Genomic DNA, 26,885 nt, shown 5'->3' on the forward strand with positions numbered 1-26,885 from the left:
CCTCAAGTTGTACCAGGCTAGGTTTAAATTGGATATCCAGAAAAATCTCTTCACGGAAAGGGCTGTCAGTCGTTGAAACAAGCTGCCCAGGGAAGTGGTAGAATCACCATTCCCAGACATGTTTAAAAGACACATAGATGAGGTTCTTAGGGACAGAGTTTTGTGCCAGTGTCAGGTTAATTGTTACTCTATGACCTTGAAGGTCTTTTCCAACCAAAATGATTCCATGATTCCTTCTCTCTGGACAGGGAACTTCCAAGACCGCGAAGGGGGAGCTCAGCTGATCACTGACATGATCACTAACGTGGTCGTGCACAATGGTGCAAGAGCCAGTTGCCTTTTTTTGTTGTTTTTTTATGCAGGAAAGTACTTTCAGAAGGACATGCTCTCAGGCTCATGGGTGATTTGTTCACACAGCTCGTTCAGTTTTCAACCACTCTTCTCATAGCTGAGGACACTGCAAAAACTCACCGTTTGTGTGAGGTGTTTGAAAATTAGCTTCTGCTGATAAGTTCCTTTACTTAATTATGTGTCAAAGCACCTGGAGACAGGAGCAGTCATTATCTATCCACCTATAGGCAAGTTCAGCTTTAAGGGTGGACAAAAAGACTGCCTATGAACGTGCACTCAAAACCAGACACATGTGGATGGTGCATAGCTGGAAAATCCCAGCTTTGTGTATATTTTGCTATTCTAATAGAAATACAATCATTCTGGAGCTCATGAGTATACTTTCCAGAATATTTTCCTGATCAGCTCAGTTTTCCTGGATGTTAGGCTTTAGTGTAATATCACAGTTACTCACCACATGCTCTTTGGGAGGGCTGTGTGGCAGCAACATTAAAAATAACAAAGTTGTTTGGAGATTATGAGTGACTTCTGATTTTTTAGTGTTCCTTTCCCTGAGACAGATGCGTGAAAAATGGAATAGCCCCTCATTATAATTTAACATGTAACTTCAGGAAAAATAAAGGAGCATTTGCGTGTATTTTGAAAAGTCTTCAAGACTATCACAGTAGTTGCCTTTTCCAGGAAAGGATACACAAAATAAAAAAAGCAAAGAGAAGATTCTAGAAAGTATTTCCTAACATCTAACCCATCTGTAGAAAACATGGAGTGGGCCGAGATGTTGTTCTGGTTTTTTTCACGGAGAAAAATCTTGCTATTATGAATTAGATTCAAATGCCTGTGTTCTGATATGATACATTGCCATTTAACAAAGGAAGGCGTTTTGTGAAATCTGCTCCCAAAGAAATAATTCTGAACAGGACTTCAATGCAAATATCAAAGCTGCTTCAGAATGCTTATGGTCAGAAGTATTTGTTTCTTGTGAAACCACTGTAGGGTGTTGCCAATGTTGATGAATCTCAGATTTTGATTTTGAGATCCAAGCACTCACTAAGAAGATAGATAACAGCTGTACATGTAAGTATGCAGCCTACCATTACCATTCATTTGATTCTTCAAGGCGGAAGTATTTTCCCAGTAAGTTTCAAAAATATCTTCACAATAAAGTTCTGCAGACAAAACAAAAACAAACAAACAAACAAACAAAATCAAAACCTCTATGTTGATGTACTGGGGTTTCTGCCATCACAATGAAAACTAGCTCAGATCTTCCCTGTTTATTGGCAGAAAAACAAGGTTCCTGACTGCCAATCTGGACAGGGAGGAAGCTGGTGGCAGTGGGAGCTTGCCTGGGTCACTCCTGGGGTCAGTGGCACATGTCACAGCTGTAAAATTTATTTTACCCCAGCATAAAGGAAGAAGAAAAAAATCTTCATTATTTTTTTTTTAGCAACTTCTCTGATTCCTGCGCTTGTATTTCTGTTTTGTGCTGTTTCCACACAACATAGGATTGAACAAGCTAGAAAGATGTTGCTATTGAAATTACAGTCCCTTTTTTTGCAAAGCTACTGAGTTAAGGTATTTTGCTCAGCTGGTCATGACTGGCTATGTTTTTTCAGAGACACGAAGAAGGAGATCCTTCAAAAAAAGGATCTCCCTCCTCTGCTGAGCAGCTTCTCATTTAGTGAGAAATAGCTTTTTTTAAAAAAAAAAAGTGTATTCATTCTTACCTCTATTTCTAAGTCACATCATCTGGTCCAAGGGGTGATGGTTTTAAACGCAAAGTGGGGAGATTCAGGCTAGATGTGAGGAAGAAATTTTTTACAATGAGGGTGGTGAAACACTGGCCCAGGTTGCCCAGAGAGGTGGGAGATGGCCCATCCCTGGAGACATTCCAGGCCAGGCTGGACAGGGCTCTGAGCAACCTGATGAAGTTGCAGATGTCCCTGCTCATTGCAGGGGCTTGGTGAGATGACCTTTGAAGGTCCCTTCCAACTCAAACTACTTCGTGATTCTATGATCAGAGTAAATCATGCAAAATACTTGCAGTCCTACCCCTGCTAGACCTTCAGAGTCCATTTGGTCTTCAATTGACCAGGTCTCTTCTGAGTACATACAAATATGTGCCAGGACACCAAAAATGGACTGAAAAGCCATAAGACTAAAGTGTCTCTCAGAAAAAAAAAAAGAAAGAAAAAAAAAAAAAGGTACAAATATTATCTCCAAAGACACACAAAAACACATCACACCTCAAGAGATACTAAATATTTAAAGAGGCTGTGTCAACCTCCGCAGGCTCCTGAGTGCACCAAGCGCTGCCTGCTCCTCCTGAGGATGCCTCTGGGATTGGAGCTCCTTTTCTCTTTTATTTGAAACAGGAAAAATCTAAATCTGGCCTGGCCACAAAGACAAAGCATGGGTTGCCTTGTCATGACTCCTGCCCCTTGTGTTCCCTACAGCCCCTGTGTGCAGCCCCCACTTGTAGCACTGCACTGGGTGCCTGGCAGAGTGGTGGGGTGGCTGGGAGCCCAGGAGGAGGGGTGGCAGTAGCCAGGGCCACCACGCAGAGCTACACAAGAGGTGTATTGGCATGTATGGCCCTGCATGCCAGACACGTCAGCAGACAGGTGCTCCCCGGTTGTGCCCTCGCACCATGAACCACCTCACAATGTGACCCAAGGTAAGAAACAGAAGCTCCTTCTCTTGCCATCAAAAGTGAGATTTAGCAGTGTGATGCAGGAGGGGAGCACGAAGGTTATGCACAGTGGCCACGAATGGACGCATGAGCTGCATCCTCCTTCTCCCAGCCTGATTCTACCACATCCCCTCAACTGGGAAGTTGTGGGGTGAGCGACCCAGAAATTGTGCCACTGGGCACCACTACAGTAGCTCTACAGCTGCTTCCCATTAAGCATGTGCGAGAAGACTCTTTACTCAAAACTGTGTCCTCAATTCTATTACACATCTTAGAGGATAATGCATGTAATTGAAAAACAGCAATAGATACAAGTTGGCAAGCAAGGGGATGAGAAATTGGGACTTATATGTTAACCAGCTCCCTCATGCAGCTACCCTGTGTTGCAATTAGCCTTTCTTTTTAAAATCCTTCCAGTCTCTGCTGGTGCTGAAGGGAAGCCACGGATCTGCAGCATGCAGCTGCTGGGCTGGTTTTGGCATCTATCATGTCCCAGAGATGAGGTTTGTGGGAAACTCCCTTAAATATCCTGTGTTTTTTTAACACAACAGAGCTGAGATTTCAAACCACAGAAGAAAGGCTTTGCTGTCACTGCTCACACGCTGCTGCAACCCTGCTCAGGGCAGTTAGGACAGCGTTCTTCGCTTGTAGTCTGAAACAGGGTGCCCATCTGTGAGTGCATGATCTTTACTCAGTGCCTGGTACAGCTGAATCAAATTGCAACCATGTCTTCCCACTGTGTCTCCACAGGTTGGTAGCCACAGACCTTGATTTCTGATGCAATGAGGCATTGCTAATTAGGACTTTCTTCTCTTCAGCTTAATAAAAATATGCTCATCCACAAATAGGACTGAAAGAAGCCCAGTTCAAAGGAGGAGGAAGGAATCCTCAAATTTGATTTTAGTACCTTCAGTGGGGAAAATAAAAATATATATATATAAATCTCAGGTGAGTAAAAAATTTAAATAAAAGTATTTTGAAGGGTGTTCATTTCTTATGGAACTGAACACCCCTTCATAAACTAAGAGGATAATATCTCCCATTTCTCCAAACTTCTATCCATTTGGCATGTGTCACCACAGATCCAGAAAAAGGCTAATTAAAATTGCTTTGTTGCTAATGACAGTGCATCTTCTTTCACTAAAGAGTTCAAACTGCAGCCTTCCTCTTGATCTGCTGTGAGATTTTTTAATCTCTAAATTAGAAGAAAAGAATATGCCCTTTTAATGCCTATAAGAATTTGAGCTCGTTAATGCAAAAAAAAAAAAAAAAAAAAAGGTAGGATTTCTATTATAGCTGTTCTTTAATTATGGAACAGCATGTGCGAGAAGACTCTTTACTCAAAACTGTGTCCTCAATTCTATTACACATCTTAGCGGAGAATGCATGTAATAGAAAAACAGCAATAGACCGTGGAAATTGTCCAGAGCCCTGCTCTCCTAGGGAAAAGATGCCAATGGTATTTTTGTATCGCTACTCCGTGGCAGCCTCTTTGCACTTTCCTCCGGGTTACATGCACAGCATGACTCACTGCCTGATGGTTTCATTGAAACAGAAAAATATAGACACAGTAATGATCACATTCAATCATAAACTATAATCAATACAGCAGAGTTTAAATGTTCTGTGCCCCAGCAAGCCATGACAGGGTTCCCCCCCCAACCCTACCCCACCTTCTTCCCTGAATAAATGATTTTTCTTTTCTAAAGGATAACAGTTGTTCCAAGTGATCTAGCAGATGTAGTCGAGTCTCTCAGAATGAAATATGTAGGTCAGAGCAGGAGGCATTCATTGTTTTCTTTTGATGTACCTTCATGTCAGCCCTCCTTTGGACGGAAAAGCCACTTCACATTACTTACTGACTGCCTCGCGGGAGTCTCACTGGAGGAACCTTGCAGCGGCCCCCCCACAAGTTCATCTGGGGGCATCGGGTGGGCAGAGATATTCGTGTTCAAACCACAGACTCTGTGGCCTTTTATTTATGGACACCAGGATAAAAACGTCAGCCTAGTCCTCAAGTGAAGACAATTATCTCAACGAAATCTTTCTTTGTGTACATCACAACACCATTTCAGAGTCTGGCAAGCTCAGAGGCACCGATGAGAAATGGCTCCCAGGAGACTGAAAGTGGGGTGGGGGAAGGACAAGGGGAACATGGCCAGGTCAGAATGTGGGGAGCCTCTCCAGGAAAAATAATAAACATGACTTTTGGGCTTTAGAGACACCACGTGTCCCTGTGCCAATTGTGATTCCCTGAGGGAAATATCCTCTCTTCAATGCCAGTTAAAAATCTGGTTTGATGTTAAATATTACTTGTTCTTCTGCAGTATTTTCAAAGGAGAAGTGTCCAAAGGAGTCACTTCTGCCCCACAGGTCTGATGAGCTAGCAAGAACCACCACTGTGGTATCTCCATCCCATCACAGGTCGGGAGACATCCCAGCACGCACTGCAGCAAACTCAAATTTCTACTTTCTTAATAACCACTCTTAATAACCACTAGGAGCAAACAACAAAAAAATTTAAAAAAAAAAAAAGGTTTTCCCTTTTCCTCTTAGCAGTGATAAGTGCCTAAAGATGAAAAATAACTCCCAGAAGGCCAGTATAAAATGAAATCACATCAACAAACCCTAAATAAAGGTTGCAATTCCAACATGTCCTCTGTTACACTTGGGATGTGCAGTAAGTGACAGCTGAATAAATCAAAGCCCTGGAGTTCCTTCCCAACCATCAGGTTAAAAGTGTTATTATCTCATTTTAGTTAAAAGTTCTGATTCATACTTTTTTTTTTTTCTCCCTCAAATCTGTGAGAGCTTGTATGCCACTCACATTAGAGCTGGAAAAGGACTACAGTAACTTTCTAAAAAACAGCTTCTTTTTTTTGGTCATAAATCAGTGTTCCTGGTTTCATTCGGCTGCCTGTCTCCCTTTCTTCCTTTCCCCCTGTTTCCTCCTCCCACTCGTTAGTCTGTTCAGCACCTTCGGTGAGTCACACAGAGCTGGCTGACAAGTGAAGTCAAGTTTAACTTCACAGAAAGTTCCCGCAGAGCTCTTCCGCTGTGCGGTTTGCTGGGCACCACTCCGGCTCCTTCTCCCTCCTCAAAACCTGTGCTGGAATGGATCTTCACTTCTGAGGAGGCGCATTTGGGACCACGAGCCATCGGCTGCACCTGGAAATGTGAATTGTAGGTGTTTTTGTCAGTCAAACAGCTCATACAGGAGACTGTAGGTGAAAATGTGGAATTTACACCTCTTACAAAAAGGCTGCAAGTCTGAACCTTGGATTATGTCATGCTAATTTATGCCTGAGGGAATAGTCCCGGTATTGACTAACTCCATCTCCTGTCTCTCCCCACCACCGATTATGTCACCCTTGAAACTTCTGAAATGGATCTTGCCTTATCACATGAACTGTCAGCAGAAGCCACAATATTTAGGTCATGATAGCTTAGTGTACAACACCTCCCGAAGCAAGGACTGAGAACTGTATTCTCTGACCCCATTTCAGCAAGGTCTATAGGCGTGTGTCTAACCTTAAACACACAGCAATCCCTGAAAAGCCCCAAAGGCTATCCCAATCAATGTGCTAACAGCGAAAAGGTTCATGGCAGTTTTGCTAGTTAAACAGCACTTTCCTGAACCAGATTTTAGCACATGATGCAGACTTTAACTGGCTGAGATTTTCCAATATCTCAGCAATAGCTGCCTGGCCTCAGGAGAGGTACCTAGAACGCCTGGTTTGGTAATAATGCACTTGATTCTCACAGTGAGGAGGGCAACTGAGGCAGTAACTAGCTTCCCAGGGAGATGTCACGGCCCCAAGCCTGACAGTGTTCAAGAAGCGACTGGACACCCCCCTCAGACACATGGTGTGAACTGTAGGGTTGTCCTGTGCAGGAGCACGAGTTGGACTTGATGATCTTTGTGGGTCTCTTCCAACTAAAGACATTCTATGGTTCTATGAGTAGCACAGTGGTGAGTTTGTGCTCATGAGAAAGCTGGGGCTTTCTGCCTTTTCCAGCCTAAGGAGCTGGCAGGGTGAGCTGAACAGGCACATAGGGGCCAGGCTTTGCAGCTACAGCTGCTCTCCCTTGTGCATCTTCTAGGAGCTGGGGAGGTGCAACTGGTTATGGATGTCAGCTGGGAGGTTTTTGCTCTTTTCATGCTTCATGCGTTTGTCATGCAACAGTTACCAGGGAAAATCAGAAACAGTCTTAAGAGTCTGAGACCTCCTTTCTGTCCACTTTTAATGTAGCAGTCTTTACACAAGAGTCACCCAGCACGGCACTTTCCTACTGTGTTTGCTCAGTTTCCTTTTGGCCTTGGTGGTAAGCCTGTGTAGCTGGAGTTGGTGGATTCAAATGTCGATCCTGGGGAAGATTTGTTACCTGGGATTTTCCCTGGATGTTTATGCAGAATCATAAAATAGTTTGGGTTGGAAGCGACCTTCAAAGGCCACCTCATCCAACCTCCGCAAATGAGCAGGGACACCTTCAACTGGATCAGGTTGCTCAGAGCCCCATCCAGCCTGGCCTGGAATGTCTCCAGGGATGGGGCATCTACCATGGGCAACCCAGGCTAGTGTTTCACCACCCTCAGTGTAAAAAATTTCTTCCTCATGTCTGGCCTGAACCTCCTCTCTTTTAATTTAAAACTCCTACCCCTTGACCTATCACAACAGGCCCTGCTGAAAAGTCTGTCCTCATCTTCTTACAGGCCCCTTTTAAGTTCTGAAAGGTCGCAATAAGGTCTCCCCGGAGCCTTCTCTTCTCCAAGCTGAACAACCCCAGCTCTCTCAGCCTGTCCCCACAGCAGAGGTGTTCCAGCCCTCTGGGCATTTTTGTGGCTTCCTCTGGCCCCGCTCTGGTGTCCCTTGCTGCTGCAGCTCTTCATGCTGAACTTTGTGCATGTGCCATGGGCTCGGATGTCAGTTGGACAACCTTGGGTATCAGGTGCTTCCCCATCTACAGTGGCAGAGCTGGGTCAGAGCAGCAGGCTGTGCCTAGAGCAGTCCTAGACCATCTAGGAGGTGCCTGCTGCAATTTTGGGGCTTTCTGAACAGGTGTCTGAATGGTGTCTCAGTCCCAGCACAGATGTTAAGGAAGCAGTCTGGATCTTGCCATTAGTGCTTAAGTCTTAAACAAATCTAACTCTTTCTGCTGTTGCAGACATGGCAGTAAATCCTCATTGCACTTTTTGCACTTTCATGAGTCCTGTAGATGCAGCTATTAATAAGGCTTAGAGAACTCTTAAATACACTCCTTTTTCCAAGGCCTGGGAAAAGCCTGGCTTGTTACAAGGAAAAGAATTTTTTAAGTCTGGGATTGATTACCGCTTGTTCTTTTGTGTATGTTTAAGTATTAGGTCAGTTCTAAGGGATGCATAAATTACTGAAACCAAGCTGTTGAGTTAATAAGAATGATATTTTCAAACTCTCATGGTTCTGTTTTAAGTTCTCATAGTATTAATGCCAGCAGAATAACTTACTGCAACTGAAATGCACTGCATTGAGGTCTAAATTATGCTAAAATAGGTCAAGCAGCAGTGAAGGCAGTTATTTTGACTGAACTAGGGTTAACAAGATGCATGTAACAAATGCCTCAGGAGAACAATCACATGCGCTCGCTGCACATGATACCACAGCAGGATACCCATAGCTTCAGGTTCCAGCTAAATGGCATCATGGTGTGCTCTTTCGGGCAAGAAAATAGTTTTACAATTGTTTGACTATGATCCCCTCAGTTTATGTGATGTAACCTGACAGTTTAAAGGGTCCCATAAGTACATTTTCACTGAAGCCTATGCAACTTCTACATACTCAACTAGGCTGTTTTTAACATAAAGCAGAGGGAGAGCAAAGAAGTAATTAATGAAAGATCTGATACCTTCTGAGACTCCTGGCATGACAGCATGCCCAGCTGCCTTTCCACTTGTTTCTGAATAAAGAAAGAAGTTAGGAGGCAGAAATTAGCCTGAGGTATTAAAATTGGACTCAAGCTGAAGTGGAGCATCTGAACATCCTTGGACTGTATGGTAAAAGAGATTAAATACACTTCTAGCCTTAGTCTTCTTTGTAATAACAAAAGAAATCCATAACGAGTTTTTCCCTCAATTGCTTTGATTTTTCAGTGGTTCCATAGATCACATATGGAACAATACGTACTGTTTCTTCCTTTCCTTTCCTTTCCTTTCCTTTCCTTTCCTTTCCTTTCCTTTCCTTTCCTTTCCTTTCCTTTCCTTTCCTTTCCTTTCCTTTCCTTTCCTTTCCTTTTTTCTGTCTCTTCAGAAAGCCTCTATTATGGGTTGCTGCACTCGCCTTTTGAAGGCTTTCATCACATCTGTATGTTAGGGAACCAATACCTTACAGTGGAAAAATGAAGCAGAGGAAAACACATAAGCATATTGATTGAGTCTGCTTTCACCAAGCACCTGGGCCCAAGTACTTAAATCTATGCACTTTGTACGTAAACAAATTCTGCATCCAATATGCCAGAACCACGTAATTTTTCAGAAAGTTGATATATACACAGAATATTGAATTTAGGAACACTTATGAATGTGTGTTGGATTTTGTTTGTTCAAGAACACATGATATTTTTCTGTAAAGCTGCTTGATGATACTGAGTGCTAAAATGTTATAAATTTTCCAGTCATTACAGCTGTATACATTTTTATGAGAGGCTTTGAATTTATTATTTACCCGAGCAGACAAAAAAAGGAGACAGAGAGGGAACAAACACGTACTCTAGGAAAGCCACTTAAAGAAACTGATTATATAAAGAAATAAGCTTTCTACTGTAACCAAAACACTGTTTTAGTAGTTTTTCTTCACTGAAAGTTTCTGTAGCATTTTCACATCTGACTGGGCTGCTTTTATACAATGTAGAGAGAGTGCAAAGAAGTCATTGATGAACAGTCATCCCACCTCCAACTTCAGGCGATATAAAAAACTTCTAAAATACAGCACAACTGTTTTCCAGATAGGGCTGTATTAATTTTTCAAATCTTTTTAGGGATAATAGTTGATTTTATTTTTCTCCAATGACACATGATTCAATTTCAGTACTACTATTTTTACTTTTTTTTTTTTTTTTTTAAATAACAGAACACATCAAAATACTTTGATTAATAATAATATACCAGATTATATGTCAAAATGACCTGTTGTCAGTGTTTTAATCTTGCCCTGACTGAAGGTTACATCTAAGTGAAGTAGATGGTTAAATTTGTAATAGAATAACCTGTATTATTGTCCTGCACAAAAAATTAGGAGATTCCCATTTTCCCTTGCATTCTGAGGCATGTGGACTTTTCAGACAAGAGGGGAACTCCAGGTTTTAGACACTGGAAATTCAGTGGGGGGTGGGGGTCTGCTATGTGTCACAGCTTTTTTTTATTGCTGAAATTTGTTTGGAGTGAAGGTTTTAATATTATGTTCCAACTTTAGTGATTTGGTCTAGCAAAAGATGTTTTTCTTTCTGTTTTGAAACTATTTTAGTCTGCCTTTGACAAACCAAACTGGATTCACCTACATTGAGACACATTTCCCATCACCATAAATGAAATGTGCAAATTACCTATGATAATTAGATTTGACCCAGTTACTGGATTTGGGAACATCCTTCTATCTTGCCTGGAGCTGAATATCCTTACAGAAAGCAAATCTCACGGTTAAGACAGGATATAATCAGGGTTAAAACATTTCATCAGAGACACAAAAATAAGATGTAACTGAACTAGAATGATTCCATTGCCTGACATCGTCTGTTATTTTTTCTGCACAGTGAATTATTCATTACTAATGATTTGGAGTTCTCTGGCTTATCTGCGTGATGACAGCTCCTCTCCCCTCTTGCCATGTACACGCCCTACCACAACAAGAACACTTATGACAAATAATGATGCCACATCCTTAAACTTATATTAAATAAGTATTGGCTATGAATCAAATGGCTCGACTAATCCTTCCCCATCCATCTTACAACTTCAATAAGTCATGGGATATCAATGACTGAGTATTACCACCTTTGCTGGGAGATAAACCCCACATACAGTGGTGTGATAACGCCTGGTGGGAAACACATGCCTGAGAAAACCCCTGTAGCAAGATTGCATTGTGCTAAGAAATTCTGTTTGTTGGCTCTCTGTTTTCAGAGATGTTATTTATCCCTTTTAGGCTCCCAAGGTAAAATGCAGGGGCTTAACTGCTTGGAGTATAATATTGTACCAAACCAGCAAGACATTTAGATTCTGCTGAACTGTCCATGAGTTGCCATCATGGTCTTAGAATGGACTTGGGGATTAGCTGACATCTGCTCCCTGAGTTTACCTTTTTGGGCAGGTTTCTCATCAACAGAGGAAAGAAATAAAATATTTCTGTGCAACAAAAGAAGTGTGGGTCTTTTTTCCTAAGAAAACTATGAATAAAGAACATAAGGAATAAAATGCCTTTTTGTTTTGGTGATTTATTCTCTGGAACTTGCAGCAAAATAAGAGGATTCTGTCCAAAGGTTACAACAACAATGCCCATTGGTATAAAGTTAGGGACATCCTTGTGATAAAATATCAATAAAACTTCCAGTCAATCTACAACTCCCTGGGTTAAAAACGTGGTTTTGTCAACAGAGTTTGTACCAAATGTCAGTACGCTGACATATCCACCCTGGCACACCACTGGTGTGAACTAGACCTGACCCCAGAACAGACTACAGCAGGTAGGTGTTTACCCACTAATGCAGCCTCACAATCAGAATGAGAAAGTGAAGTGACTTGTCTGAATTGGAAATGTAGTGGTTAGCCTGAAGGAAGAAAGTAAAAAAGAAGCGCGTGGTGAAGCAGCTCCTCCAGGCTGGACAGGAGGGGATGGGTGCTGGGAAGCTGAGACCATCATGTTTCTTCAGCCACTCTGCACCAGATACTTCAAATTTCTAAACTCTCAAAAGCACCTTTTCAGGCTGAAACCCCATTCCGAGGCTGTTGAAGTAAACAAAGCTCTCAAAACTTTTGTGTTTATGATTTATGAGAGCAGTTAAGACTTTATACAAAATTAAAGGCTAAATGAGAAAATGTGGAAAGAGGCAGGACCAATGAACTAAGTTTATGAATAAGTGCCAGAAACCTCCTGAAGCCTAATTCCACTCCTGAATTAATGTGCCGCTTGACCTTGGGCAAGCATTTTACCTTGTTAAAGTTACTTTCATCTGCTGATATAATTTGTAACACTAGATATGCCAGGAAGTGAGGACACATTCACATGGGTGTTTAAAATATTTTGAAAATCAAGACCACTTTTTAAGCATATCATGTAAAAATTTCAGTTCTTTATGCAGTATTTGAAGAATCATGGATTTGATGTGACTAAACCAGTCACAGTATCACACTATAATAAATTACACCAAGAAGGTAACTCAGAACTGCTTTTTGGTTACCTGACATCTTCACAATCAAATGGAAATACCACAAACTGATTAATTTACCAGCTGGAAGGATTATTGTAGGAACAGCTATGTCTTTATGCATTAAATCAGATTGGAGTTTGTAGAGTCTGAAAACTCTGTGGTCGCTGCTTCTATTCCTGGCTTTAGGAAGCTAGAAAAATCAAGATTAATTAACCACATTTTCCGTTTCAAACTTCCTTTGACGAGAGATTCTTGGAAATAACCTAAATGGAGGAAGATTGCTAGAGATGTTTTTCATGAGGAATTAGACTGTAAGGCACACATGAGGCTGAACCTCCAACTAACCAGGGTTTGTCTTTGGGACTCCTGTTTTTCCTGAGTCTCCTAGAGCAGAAACCAGCCTGTACTGGTGACAAGCCATACCACCCAGGTGCCAATTAATAGCATTAGATTCAGCAGAATCTCACTTCTAGGCAGCTGCCTGAAATGCTTGAGCTGTTCTGCTGAGCTGCCAGCTGATGCAAGAGATAACCCAGGCCCCAGAAGTAAGCAATGGTCCGAGTCCCTCTCTCACTCTGTACCTTTATGTTATATTATGTTATGTGGCCAGCAGGTCGAGGGAGGTGATTCTGCCCCTCTGCTCTGCTTTGGTGAGACCCCACCTGGAGTCCTGTGTCCAGCTCTGGAACCCTCAGTGCAGGAAAGACATGGACCTGTTGGAGAGGGGCCAGAGGAGGCCACAAAAATGATCGGAGGGCTGGAACAGCTCTGCTGTGAGGACAGGATGAGAGAGTTGGGGCTGTTCAGCTTGGAGAAGAGAAGGCTCCAGGGAGACCTTATTGCAGCTTTTCAGTAGTTAAAAAGGGCCTGTAAGAAAGATGGGGACAGACTTTTCAGCAGGGCCTGTTGTGATAGGTCAAGGGGTGATGGTTTTAAGTTAAAGGAGGGGAGATTCAGGTTAGACATAAGGAAGAAATTTTTTACACTGAGGGTGGTGAAACCCTGGCCCAGGTTGCCCAGAGAGGTGGTAGATGCCCCATCCCTGGAGACATTCCAGGCCAGGCTGGACAGGGCTCTGGGCAACCTGATCTAGCTGCAAATGTCCCTGCTCATTGCAGGGGGTTGGACTAGGTGGTCTTTGAAGGCCTCTTCCAACACCGACTAGTCTCTGATTCTGTGATTCTATGATTCTATGAATATGACTGTTTGGACTTTTGAGCTTCTGGCTTTTCCCTTCACTGAATCAGTCAAGAGCACCTCAACACTCTTAATACCAGTGTTATTTTGTATTTATTCCCTTACCTGCTTTGAACACCTCCAAGGAGTTATTTCCCTGCGACAGGGAAAGCATGTGCCTCCCAGGAAAGAAGAGTCATCCGAAATATTATTCTGCTCCTAGCAGGGTCAGACCCTTACTCTGTCCCTCCTGCAAGGCTCAGCTCCTGCCGTGACCCCCTCCTGCAATCCCTGTTCTGATCTCTCCACCTGAGAAGGGGCATTTAGCCGTGTACTCCTCCATCTTTGAGGTCTTTCTGGTTAAGTCTCACTCCACTGACTGTCCAGGAATGATAAAAAAATGGGCCATACTTACAACAAAGAGAAGAAAAATATTGAACAAAAGATCATTTACATCTTCCATTCAATGTGATTTTTTTTTTTTTCAAACCTCATAGGAAACATCCAGCAGTCAATTACATCAAAGCAGTTGTCCTTGAATCCTTTTTAAAACCCATGACCAACAAAACCCTCTTTGGTCTTAAACTCCTCTTACTGTCAGGAGGAAAAAGATCAGTTATATAATCTATATTCTACTATTTAACAAACACTAAATATAATATAGGGCAGTTACACAGAACAATACAAAACATCACAATATGAGAAACAGTGCTGAAGAGGAGACTGCTGCTGTTCCGGACAGATGAATTTTTAGTATTATGTTCCTCAGGAAGAGCATCAAATATTTTTCTGAGTGACCTAATTTTCTTTGTCTGATCAAATGTGCCAGATGCTTCTTTATTCAGAGTTGCCACTCCAAGTGAAAAACTGTTTCCTGCAGCCACTTGCAATCTCGTCTTCAGTTTTCTGTTAGGGATTATTATACAATCATTGCCCGGGCAGACTGAAAGCATATGGTAACTGGGCTGACATTAACTCTGTTCCCCAAGGATGTGTGGGCACAGTTAGAGTCTCAGGTATAAGCCAACCTCTCTGGTGCATTCAAAATGCCACCCAAACTCAGTAGTGACCAAGCAAGCTGGGGATGGAAAGCTTGGCATCCTGGTTTCCATCTTCCTCTCAGGGGTGGGAGATTTTTTTCCTTTTGTAGGTATTTCCAACACTTGACCAGGAGAAAATGGTAAGGATGTCTCAGTGCCTTTTAATTTGAATTTTCCAGATAGAACTGTGTCCTTTGCATCATGGCTGAAGCTTGAAAGGCTATATTTTAGTTATGTCGGTCCAGATTCTTACACAATTTAATTCCTGCTGTACTGACTAACTTTTCTTCTCTGCTTTCTTGGGGACTGTGAAGATGATGAAGATTGATTAAGCCTTTCCCAGTATTCTTGTTGCTGGTGACAGGGAATCAATATTTGTAGGAATAAATAGCCAAAAGCCTGTCAGCAAACCACACGTATCCCATTCATGCTTGCATGTTTTCCAGGCACCCAGGGTGTGGTGCCTGGAATGTGGTGACTTCCAGGGTGCTGTGGACCTTCTGAGCCCTTCTGGCACTCAGAGAGGGTGTCTGTACAGCTAAATAAGAGGGACATGGACTGATTGCAGGCTCTGAACCCCTTCTTGTCTGTGCAGGCCGCATTGGTGCTCCCTTGCTCCCTCCAACTGTTTTGTACCTCGCTAAACCTGCAAGGCAACATGCAGCCAAGGGGGATACCTCTGAGCCCAGCAGGAAGAGCCAGGATCTGCCACTTGGCCTGGAGGCCAGGGGTGACTCTCTACAAAGACAAGATCAACAAGGCAACAGACATCAGCTAAACAGGGCACTTAATCGCTGAATGTAGATGCACAGCAAGTATCATCAAATTGTGGCTGTCCAAGAGGAAAACTACATTAATGCATGCAGCTGAATGAACTTGCATGTACCTGTGTATCAGAAGTCCAGAGGGAATTTATTTTATTTGATTTCCATCATTTATTTTGTGTTACCTTGCTCCTGGAGGCCCCATTCCTCCATTGTTCAATAGACAGCCATGAAAGCTAGACAATAAGAAGAAATTTTTTACAATGAGAGTAGTGAAACACTGGCCCAGGTTCTCCAGAGAGGTGGTAGATGCCCCATACCTGGGGATATTCCAGGCCAGGCTGGATGGGCCTCTGAGCAACCTGATCTAGTTGCAGATGTCCCTGCTCATTGCAGGTGGTTGGACAAGGTGGCCTTTGAAGGTCCCTTCCAACCCAAACTATTCTATGATTCTATGAAGGCTATGTCCCTACTTGCAACTAAGAGAGGCCACAGGGCAACAAACAGTAGGACAGGGGCATGCAGGAGCCCCCAGCAGAGATGGGTAGGGTAGAGGAGTGAACCAGCTTATTCAGACTGATTTTGGGTAGCAACCCTTGGGCTGACCTGTCCCCCAGGTGCAACAGCTCAGCACCATGCCAAGGGACCAAGCCAGCCATCAAGAAGTGTCTGTGACCGTGGATCCAGTGCCCCGCTCAGTCCCTGGCTCTATTTTAATTATCAGCACACACAGACCAGACCCACCTCTCTGAACTTGTTGCCAAGAGGCACTTAGCTACACACATCTGTCAGGTAGTTTAACTAAAAGCATCAGTTTAAACCAGAATAGGCCAATGCCAATGAGTAGAAATGTGGATGTTCAATAAACACTTAAACTCTTAAGCCTAGTTTATTTCTGCTTTGCTAAATTGATTACAAATTGATTTAAGATAAAAGAAAATTAGTTGCCTTTACATTGTAGTATCTACATAGCTAATACATTCCTGTAATAAATTCAGTAACAGGTTGTACATTGACAAAGCTGTCATGGTGTTGTGGTTTAACCCAAGCTAGCAATACAACCACAAGAGCTGCTCACACATCCCTCTCCTCATGCCTCGCTCACTCCCCCACAAAAATAGGAGAGAGAATCGAAAGGGAAGGGAGAAACTTGGATTGGGATAAACACAGGTTAATAGAATAACAAAATACTAACATGCTACTAAAAAAATATTTTATATATATATATATATAATAGAAATACAATATAAAATAAAAAATACTCAATGCAATTCCTCATGAACTCTTACCACACTGAGCAGCCAGTCCTGAACAGCTGATCCTGAAGAAAGAAAAACAGAAAAAAAGAGTCAGAAAGGTTCAGACACCTCTGCAAAATGGCAAAAGGCTGAAGTAAACATCCCAAACCAAACACCCCTGGCTCCCATAAAAAGAGCAATGAAGGCTAAGAAGTGAGAGAGGGAAACTGGAAGCTCCTGGCTCTCCTTAAATATGAAGTGTGATGCCAATGGGATGGAATACTCTTATTGATCAGTCTGGATGTCAGTCAAGCTCTGCCCCATCCATGTCCCCCTTTCTCAATGCCTCACACCTGTGGGCAGAGTCCTCAGTGTCCTTGGCTCTCATACCAGAGCAATTAAAAACATTAACTCTGTACTGCAGTGTTATCTCTTGTTCTCAAACTAAGTCCAAATAATGACCGTGATAGATATGAAAAAGAAAGGTTTCAAACTGCATGAAGAAAATTAAATCATTTTCAGTCAAACCAGCACACATGGAAATGGAAATTAGGTTTCCAAGCCATTTATATTTTAGTCTCTTTAACTTATTCTTAAGTATCAATTATTGGTAGTAGCTACTGTCTCAACAAAACTAAGTGGATCAAAATCCTGTCTCATTTTGCAAATTCTATGCCCAAATATATTTCAGCATACATATTTTTTCCTTTCTGACTTGAATTAGTGCCTGTATACAGCTCAAGGAGCCCCACAGAATTTTAAACAGGCAGTATTAAAAGAAATGTATCTGTGAGATAATGCATTCTGCAATATTCACAGCTAAGATTGCTCATTTTATTCTAGGCAGTCTGTAATTTTACTGCAACTTAATCATGACCTACACCGTAGTATGATTTCTTAACACATTGCTACAGGCAAGTTTTCCGATTCATGCCCGAAACAAAGAGAAAAACCTTACTGAAATACCAACAATCTGGAGCAGATATACCAGCTCAGTCAGAATTGGCCAGAACCAAGGAAGTGGACAGAGAAGGCACAGAAAGAGAGAAGGTACAGAAAGGAATTGCAAAGCTAAGAAGCAGCAGTAGTGCTGGCATTAACAAGCTCTGTCCTGGGGCAGAAACAATGTAAGTGAATTGATTTAATTGCCTAGAAGCACACTAAATAGCAAAACCCTAATAAATGCTTCCCAACTGTAAATTTGCCATTCTGCCATTCCTTGCTGATGGAGGCAATTGGTTTCCACTTCTTCCCTCAAAGCCATTGCCTCTTCCTGATACCTTGGAGCCTTGCTCGGTCCCTGAACCAACCTTCTTCAGAAACAAGTCAGCAAACAAGAAGAAGCAAGCCACAAGTTAAACGTTGTTCCAGAACTTTATGAAGTCATTTTCTTGCAAATTACCAGTCACTAAAAAATGGCTGTGAAGGGTTATTCTGATTAGCCAGCTGTGCTGCATAAGGCTTCCACTGCCCCAGCCCACTCCCAGCCACCTGTTACCCAAGATAACATTATCTACATGGAAGTCTGAGCCAGACTTTCTGTAATTATTCGTGATTTGCAATGTTATCCTCCATCCAGTGTGTATCTGCACAGACGATGACAGGGAAGTCTTGGAAGTCTTTCCCCCAACAAGTCTTCTCAGATAATCTATTTGTCCAAGTTCAAATCTCAAAGCAGTAGCTTGATGTGACTTTTTTTTTCCTCTGTGTGTAAGATACAATTTTAGAAAGGAAGCTAAGATATATAGGAAGTATTTTCTGTTTGCTCAGCCCAATTCTGTGGTCTTGGAAAGCTCCTATCTTTGTTGTCCTACCCACTAAGTTTTCTCTCACATTTGTTAGACTTTCCCTGTAAAATCTAGTATCTTCTACCTCCTTTTTGCTATGTTCTCTGCCCTGCATTTAATCCCTACTACCTGCTCCTTCCAGCTCCCCTATCAACTGTGAATCCTCTGTCATCAATAATCCACTACTTTAACTGGCTTAGAGTTTCCTTCTCTCTCTCTGTCCCGGTCAGATGCCAGATTAGACCCCGCAGAAGCCTGATACTATCCCTATTGTGTGTATTAATCTTCTTACAAGTATGGTCTATTCTGTATTTAACCTCTTCTCCCTGCATAGCCAGGTGATACCGAGAGCTCCAACAAAATTATTTGCCTTTGCACATCAGTGAGTGAAGCACTCACTAGTAACACACAACCGTAAGTTTATATAATAGGTTTAGCTGAAATTGCTCAAGCCACTAATCCCAGGTGCACAGTTCAGACTACCACGCAGTCTCTTCTTCTCTCAACATTGATGTTGTAGGGATTTGAGTCGTTTGCTGTTGTGAAGCCAAAATTCATCAGGTGAGCAATTCCTTTGGAATCAGTGGGTTACTCTGTTTAACCAGGTCAGTAATATTTGCCTCTGTGTCTGTGCTGCAGAGCTGTCTACAGCTGTGTTAGGAAGTGAGATAAATCTTTGATTTTGGATTTTCATCCCCATGTGGATTACACTGTACATCTGGGGATGTGCCTGGTTGGTAACAGAACAAGAACAGAAGCTGGGAGTTCTATCTTCTATTCCTGGCTCAGCCCCAATTCACTGTGTGACTGTGGGCAAATCACTTAAGCTGTCTCTGGGATAATAATCGACACAGCAATTCCAGGAGGCTTAATTTTTAAAGTGTCAACTCATATATTTTCTCCGATGTGCCTCAGGAGGTGTCCCCTTCCCTTCACTGGGAGCCAGAGCAGGGCCTTACTACTGACAGCAAGATTTGCAACCCCTGACCCCCTCTCCCCAAATCTGCCATAACTATTTGACACAAAATGTTTAATAATAATGCCAGAAATGTTGTCCCAGAGCCCTGAAAGCCTCTTATCAACTCCAGTTCCTGAAGTGCAGTGTACAGAATCCCATGTAATGGTTTTCTTTCCGCTACTTTCAGAGTTAATTCTTCTTTCTTGTTATGCCAGCAGATGCATAAATCTGCTGTTTGTGCTCTTTGTCTTTGGTCTCACTGATTGCATGACTTAATTGTGGTCCAAAATGTTGTTGTTTTTTTTCCAGCATGCTTTTGTGTGCTTGAAATCCTACACTTTCAGAAGTGCCTAGTGGTGGGCTGTAGATTTGTTGGGATATGGGCTGAAATCTACATGTTCTTTGTTTGGGAAGAGCTATATACTGCATGTTCATCTTCTGAAAATCCACTGTCTTGAAGCAGAAGTACAGGAAAGACTAATCATTTACAGGAATCCAGCACATGGGAGACTCCTTCCAAATATTTTCACAGGGTGAGTCAAATTAAAAGCAAGATACACAACAGACCATCTCCTCTCACAAGGACCATTTCTCTGTCCAGTTTCAACAGCACCTGATCCCAGTGGCAACTACTATTATGTCACTACTTTCATGGGTAAATAGTACTAAGAAAGTATTTGGTGTATTTCTCTATAATTTAGCAGCTGGAGGCAAGTGAAGGAGTGAGCGCGTGGGCCAGCACAGCTCTCCTCAGCTCACAACAGTGACCTGGTGGAGCATCACTCAGAAGTTGCCCTTTGCAGTGCCTGGAGAGACAGCAAAAAAGTCAATGGAAAAGCAGTCGTTCAGACCCCGTCAAGGTTTGAGTCAGATTCTTAGTTTCAATGATGAAGACTTGTATTTATGTAGTTTGCTATATCACAATATGGTGCCTCAAAATGCCTGCTACCACTCACTTTTATAGCATATGTATGGTACATATAGTCTTGTCACAGCTGACACCTTTTTTTGATTTTGCTAAATGAGAGTACTCTGTTGCTGATGAATCAAGCTGTTTTCAGGACTTCTCAATATTTTGGAGGAGGAAAGCAAAGTAAAAAGTCAACTATTTTTCAATGAACTATCCCCATCTCTATCTTTTGAGCAGTTCTTCCATCAGAGATTTTTTTTTTTTAATAGTCATTATAAATGTGATTTAACTAGCCATTTTTCTGAGTCTCGTAGGGTACAAAAAAAAAAACTTTACAGATAAAAAATTTGGCTCAGGAAAGCATCTTTCATTAAGATAACATTTAGCACATGCCAAGTCCATCAGGTCCCAGCTCAAGGGCAGAAGAGATGCAATGATTTATCACACACTGAGCTGGAATGAATGACAAGAGGTCATCTAGCCCATTTCCCTGCCCCAAGGCAGTCCCAGTGACACCTCTGTCACTCCAGCCAGAACCAGGTCGAGCCCATTGGTGCAGACTCCAATATGCTTGTCTGCCAGAGACGTGCCTTGTAGGCAATTCACTCCCCTTCTGCTAATAGAGACTTGTCTGCAGGACTTGTCTGCAAAGGCGTCAGCTTTAGCTAAAGGAAGAATTACGGTTTCAATAGTTATGGAAAGGAGAAGAAAAATACCACAGGTTACCAGGGTGCTAAATAATTTAGGCACGTGCTCCTCTCTTGTTGCACAGAGGTACTGTTAGCAGCAGCGAGCGTAACATGCGCATTGCAGAGAGAGAAGAGGTGTGCTGGGCCAAATTCTGCCCTCAGAGGCATATGCACACAATTTCCAGTGACATCCGTGGGAATTGGGCGTGTGGATTGAGGGCACAATCTGGCCCTTTATTTTCAGCTGCTGTATTATGATCCTTACATGTTAATTTCTAATTCCTTTAGCAAAAATAACACAGGAAGGCTTAAATATTAATGTTGCCAAATGTCAGAAGCACCTCCGCAATATACTCTTGAGCAAATTCATGAAAACAGATTTCAGCAACCATAGCCATGCTCATTATTGGAAGCTGACATCCTCAATCAGTTAAAACTCTCCTTATCTTCATTGGGGTTTTGCCAAGATAAGAACTGAATAAGGGCTGTTGGATTTAGCTCTGTGGTAGCTGATTTGGACATCAGTCTCCTGACAACCATGGTCACAACTTCTCACTTAGAGGGATGGATGCAAAAGCACAGATGTCATCTTGGGTTTGCCTGATGATAAACATCCAAGTAGGTCCCCTATCTCCTCAAAGAAACATAAACAGAAGTCAACTAAATGCAAATTGATAGGTAAGAAGAATAGTGCAGGTGGAGATTTAGCAGAGGAAGAAACAAAGCAGGAGATTAGCCCCTTACCGATCCCCAGCACCACACTCCTTGTTGCTGTTCACATTCACAGGGAGAAAATGGAAGTTCTGGAGTCAGCCAAGAGGAAAGGTGAAAACCCCCACAACTCCAAGCCTGCCATGTGGGCCCACCTTTGGCAATTATCTAGCCGTGGGTCAGGGTCCTGACACCTGCATCCTACGCTTGCCAGCACAAGGGAGTCAAATCCTTCCTAAGGAGACACTCAGCAGCGTGTGCCTGTCTGGCAGGGTTTGTACTGCTAAAGGAGCTGTCTCTCCATGCCAGCTGCAGGTGGACACTCAGATCTGTGAGTGGGAGAGCAGGAAAATGATCATAGAGTCATTTTGGTTGGAAGAGACCCTAAAGATCATCGAGTCCAACCATTAACCTAACACTGGCACTAAACCATGTCCCTAAGAACCTCATCTATGCATCTTTTAAACATTTTCAGGTATGGTGACTCCACCACTTCCCTGGGCAGCCTGTTCCAATGCTTCACAACGCTTTCCATGAACTAATTTTTCTAAACCTCCTCTGGTGCAACTTTGGGCCATTTCCTCTCATCCTGTCCCTTGTTACTTGGGAGAAGAGACCAACCCCCTCCATGCTACAACCTCCTTTCAGGTAGCTGCAGAGGGAGATAAGGTCTCCCCTCAGCCTCCTTTTCTCCAGGCTAAACAGCCCCGCTTCTCTCAGCCGCTCCTCATCAGACTTGTGCTCCAGACCCCTCACCAGCTTCGTTGCCTTTCTCTGAACTCTCTCCAGCACCTCAATGTGCCTGAACCTGTCACATTTCTGCAAGGAGTTACTCAGCCAGCACAAGCTCTCCATCACAGGACAGGACCAGAGTAAAGACAGCAAAATAGATGCATCTTATTCCTGAAGGGGCTGAGGTGGGTTGCTCAGGTTGCCCCACTACACAGTAGCCTGAGGGGAGAGGTATTGTTCACTTCACCTTCTGCTATCAGGAAGGGGTCTCTGTGGTCCTTGGACTTCTTTGCTGCTCCAGTTTGGATATCACTGCTGTAATGTGTCCCTCTTCTGTGCCTTCTGCAGTCCCTGGCAAGCTCTCCAGTCAGGCTTGTGGGATCCAGAGCTGTCAGGGGAGATGGAAAAAAAATACAAATGAAGAAATAACTTAATTATATTGAGAGTGTTGCTGCAGAGGCAAAAACTGCTGTGGAACACAGCGGAGCCAGCTGCTGTGTGTGTAGTGGAGAGAGGGCAATAAACCAGCAGCATCGGGGAAGCACACAGGGGGTGAAAAAGAGGGGTACCAGCCAAAAACTGAGTCAGTGTGCCCCTGCCTCAGAATCACTGCTCTGAGTCTCGTGAGTCCTGCCTGTGAGCTGCCCTTTGCCAGGGATCCAGAGCTGTCAGGGAAGACGGAATAGAACAAAAACGGCAGGGCAGGGATGGCACAGCCAGACGGCCATGGGCTGCCCGCCTTCCCCCGGCACCAGCTACAGCCTGTCCTCGTTTCGCTCTCCACGTTTCGTTTCATAACACGAGCGAGTCGCCAGTGGCAAAGTGTGTCCGGAGGCTGGCAGGGGTGACAGGAGCCCTGCGCCTTTGGCAGCGTGGCTGCGCGGGCACCCCAGGCCTGCCGCCGTCCTCCAGAAATGCACAGCCTGTCACAACTCGTTGCTTAATGCTAAACTACCCGTTATAAATAAACATGGTCCTAATAATAGTTTGCCTGACCTGACTCACTGTAGGGAACAGCCTCAGAAATAAAAGAGGATGACTTTCAAACACGAGAGTTATGGTTTTACATAAATAAAAAATGAAAAGGGCAGTGCAGGACAGGCTGGAGGAAAATCATATCACAGGGAGCCGAAGTTGCAATCCCAGGGTGTTAACGGGCTTGCTCGGGTGCTAAATCTGATGCTGTCTCCCCCTGTAAGTTCACTGGAGTTTGACGGATGGATGTGGAGAAATATTACTTGAATTGTCAGATAACTGTTAGTCACCCAGATTAAAAACAAATTCCATTGACATTGTGTCATACCTTGGGAGCCCAAAACAGATATTGATGTTTTCATCTTGTTGCAGGGAGGAGGGAGATGGAAGTGGGTAAAGTAAGAAATCAAAATCGCACAGACAGAGCAAGTGTTTCGGCTTTGTCTGAAAAATGACATCGCAGCAGAGTGCACCTAGCTGAGGATGAGAGATAACACAATCCAGCCAATCTCTCTCACTCTCAAATGAAGGGGAGACAAAGACAGCATTATTATTAAAAACAATAAAAATAACAACAACAAACAAACCCACAACCAAAAGACCAAAAAATCACAGCAACTTCTAATGCCTGAACAGAGTTGTTAGCACAAGTGTAGTGTATGGGGATATAGCGGAAGATTTGGCAAGATTAGTTAAATGTAAATACACTCAACTGACTCGCACCTGTCTGTAGAAAAAGCACATACATCACACTAATTGTTTTACTGACCTTGTGTGCTTGATGAGCAGAACCTCTGTGTTAGATAACATAGGCCTGTGAGAAACTCTGGGCACCTTATCACTGTGTCTGAGATTCCTGCTTTGTTGTGAGAAAGAGCGGGAGGCTGTGCCTGCCTGAAGCCTTGAAATACAGGTGAGCTCAGCAGGCCCAGGGATCTTCCAGCAGGGCTGAACTGACCAGCGCCTGCGTCTCTGCTGGTGTGACCTCTGCCTGGGAGCTCAGGTGTGGCTTCAGAGATCCCCCAGTAGAGAGGTAACTAAAACAAAACTTGCTCTTTGCAATTCATTCGTGGCCTCTGGCTCTTCTTGCAATGTGCCTGCGTATGTGCACACAGTAGGAACCAAATTCACCCAGTGGATGCTTCAAGATCTTCCTCTCAAAGGCCCCTGACACAAGTGGGATGTGTGGGATCCTGAGCTCCCCACATCCAAGAGGGGCACAAAGTGCTTTTTCTCACCCTTGGGGGATGAAGAAGGAGGAGATGCAACACCTGTCCAACAGCACATTGAGCAGGAGAAGCAGGAGGGTGTTGGCCTTAGGCTGCAGGGGAGACAGTTTTGAGGGGACCTAACAACCTGCCAGGATGAGGAGGGGCCACCAAGAAAATGGAACCAGACTCTTGAGAGCATCACACAGCAGAAGAGAGAGAAATAACAGGCATAAGCCGAGAGAAGAGAGGTTGAGATTGGTTATAAGGAGAAGATTTTGTCCATAAGGACAGGCAGACAATGGAGCTGGTTGTTCCAAGAGGCTGTGCTGTCTCCTTCTTTGGAGGTTTTCAAAGCAAAACCATGAGCAGCCTGGTCTGACCTCAGAGCTGGCCCTTCTTTGAGCAGGAAGTTGGAACAGAGACCTCCTGAGGTCCCTTCTAACCAGAATTGTCCTGTGATTCCTATGACAAATTCACAAGCTGTTTCTGCTCTCTTGACCTCCATGGTTACTATACACTGAGGATCTGGTCTTAAGTTTGTAGGTAACTCTCCCAGTATCAACAATAAAATGGGGATGTGTTTTTCATGAATTATTAGGTGGTATGAAGAGGTCCTGAAAGGCCTCTTCATGGTATATTTCTACTAGTAATAAACCAATAAAAAATGTGGTATATGCCTTGAGGCAACAGACAGACTTGAAAGGGCCTTATCTGTGGTCAGTGTTATGTGTATGTACAGAGCTGACTATATCTTACACAACCTATAAAGTTCTGGGAGAGAGACTAAACCTTTCTTGGCATTGAATTTGGCACCCAAAAGTATAAGTACATGTATGTGTGTCTTTGTGTGGTATATATCCACATGTGGTGTACATGGATTGTAGGTGTAAATATAGGAAATATGCACATAAATGCACTGCATGCATACATGACCTGTATTTATGTCATACTATCATTATTGTCTTTGCAAAATCCAGCACTCAAAAATTAGATAATACCTGTGCAATCTCAGTACATCTCCCTTAAATGTGATATGACAAAGTTGTGTAGTAAAAGTCATCAGGCTCTACCAAATACGATATAGTGTTGTAAACGTTCATGTACCTTTTCTCTTTTTTGACGCATAGATCACAAGGTAACTGAGGAGTTAGCATTTGCTCAGGTAACCAGAAACTATTCTGAACCCTTGTTTTCTTCTTGCTTTGTGGATAGCTCCTTTTCTTATTTAGCCACGTGTTTCAAACTCCATTTTGAAGTTTGGAATGCTAATTTGTTTGAGATACTCTGTGATGATCTTCATATAATATCTCTAGCACTGCTAAGCTGATGTGCACAGTGTCCTAAAGAAGTGATCACAGACACAGGGCATACCAACCAACACACAGAGAGCTTACAATGGCAAGCAACTAAATTGAAGTGGGCTCATTTTCTTTAGCACAGCCCCATGACTTTGGTGCCACCAGATGATGCTAGTGCTCAGCATAGATGAGACCTCAGAGTGCCAAGTCAGGGACTCAGTGACCAGGAACAGAATGAGCAGGAACAGAATCCCTGTCCCAGGCAGTGGCTGTCTCACTGACAGTCTTTTTCACCTATGCCTTCCCACAAACGAGAGGGAGGTTATGTTCTCTACACCACTGACTCATCCCTGGAGCAGGTTGAACATGTGCTGAATGAAGGAGGGCCCTGTGAAAAAGAACAGTGGCTGATCACATAATTAGGAACTTTATTGCCACACATACTTACAAAGAGTCCAAATCAAGTTCATGCAGGGGACCTTAGTTCTAGTACTGACTACTTCTGGTTGCTTGACGCAGAACCTTATTAATAGTCTTCCTGTATAGCATGTGTAGGTCTGTGCTTTTAATTTCCTAAGTTTATAAAAAAGTCAAAAGAAGACTGAAATTTCATCCTGAGACATCATATTGATTACAACGTGGTTCATCGCCGCAGTTTGAACCGATACCCCCACGTGGACACTCATCATTTGAGATGGCAGAGAAAAAGATAGCCGGGGTAATCTGTCACCCAAACCAGATTCACAGATTCACTACATCCTTGGGGAAAGAATGACGACGTGTAATCCAGGTATCTGAAATCACACTTAACTCAAACTAGGTTAAGTTAAAAGGCAAATGCAGTCATTTATTCATAGCACCTAAATCAGGCAACACAGTTACAGATGTATATAGAAGAGGCAATGGATGAAATGAAATTATTTTAGTGCTAGAGTTAGGTAATGGTTGGACTTATGT

The sequence above is a fragment of the Nesoenas mayeri genome (genome assembly GCF_963082525.1).
Source record: "Nesoenas mayeri genome assembly, chromosome: 1".
Lineage (NCBI taxonomy): Eukaryota > Metazoa > Chordata > Aves > Columbiformes > Columbidae > Nesoenas > Nesoenas mayeri.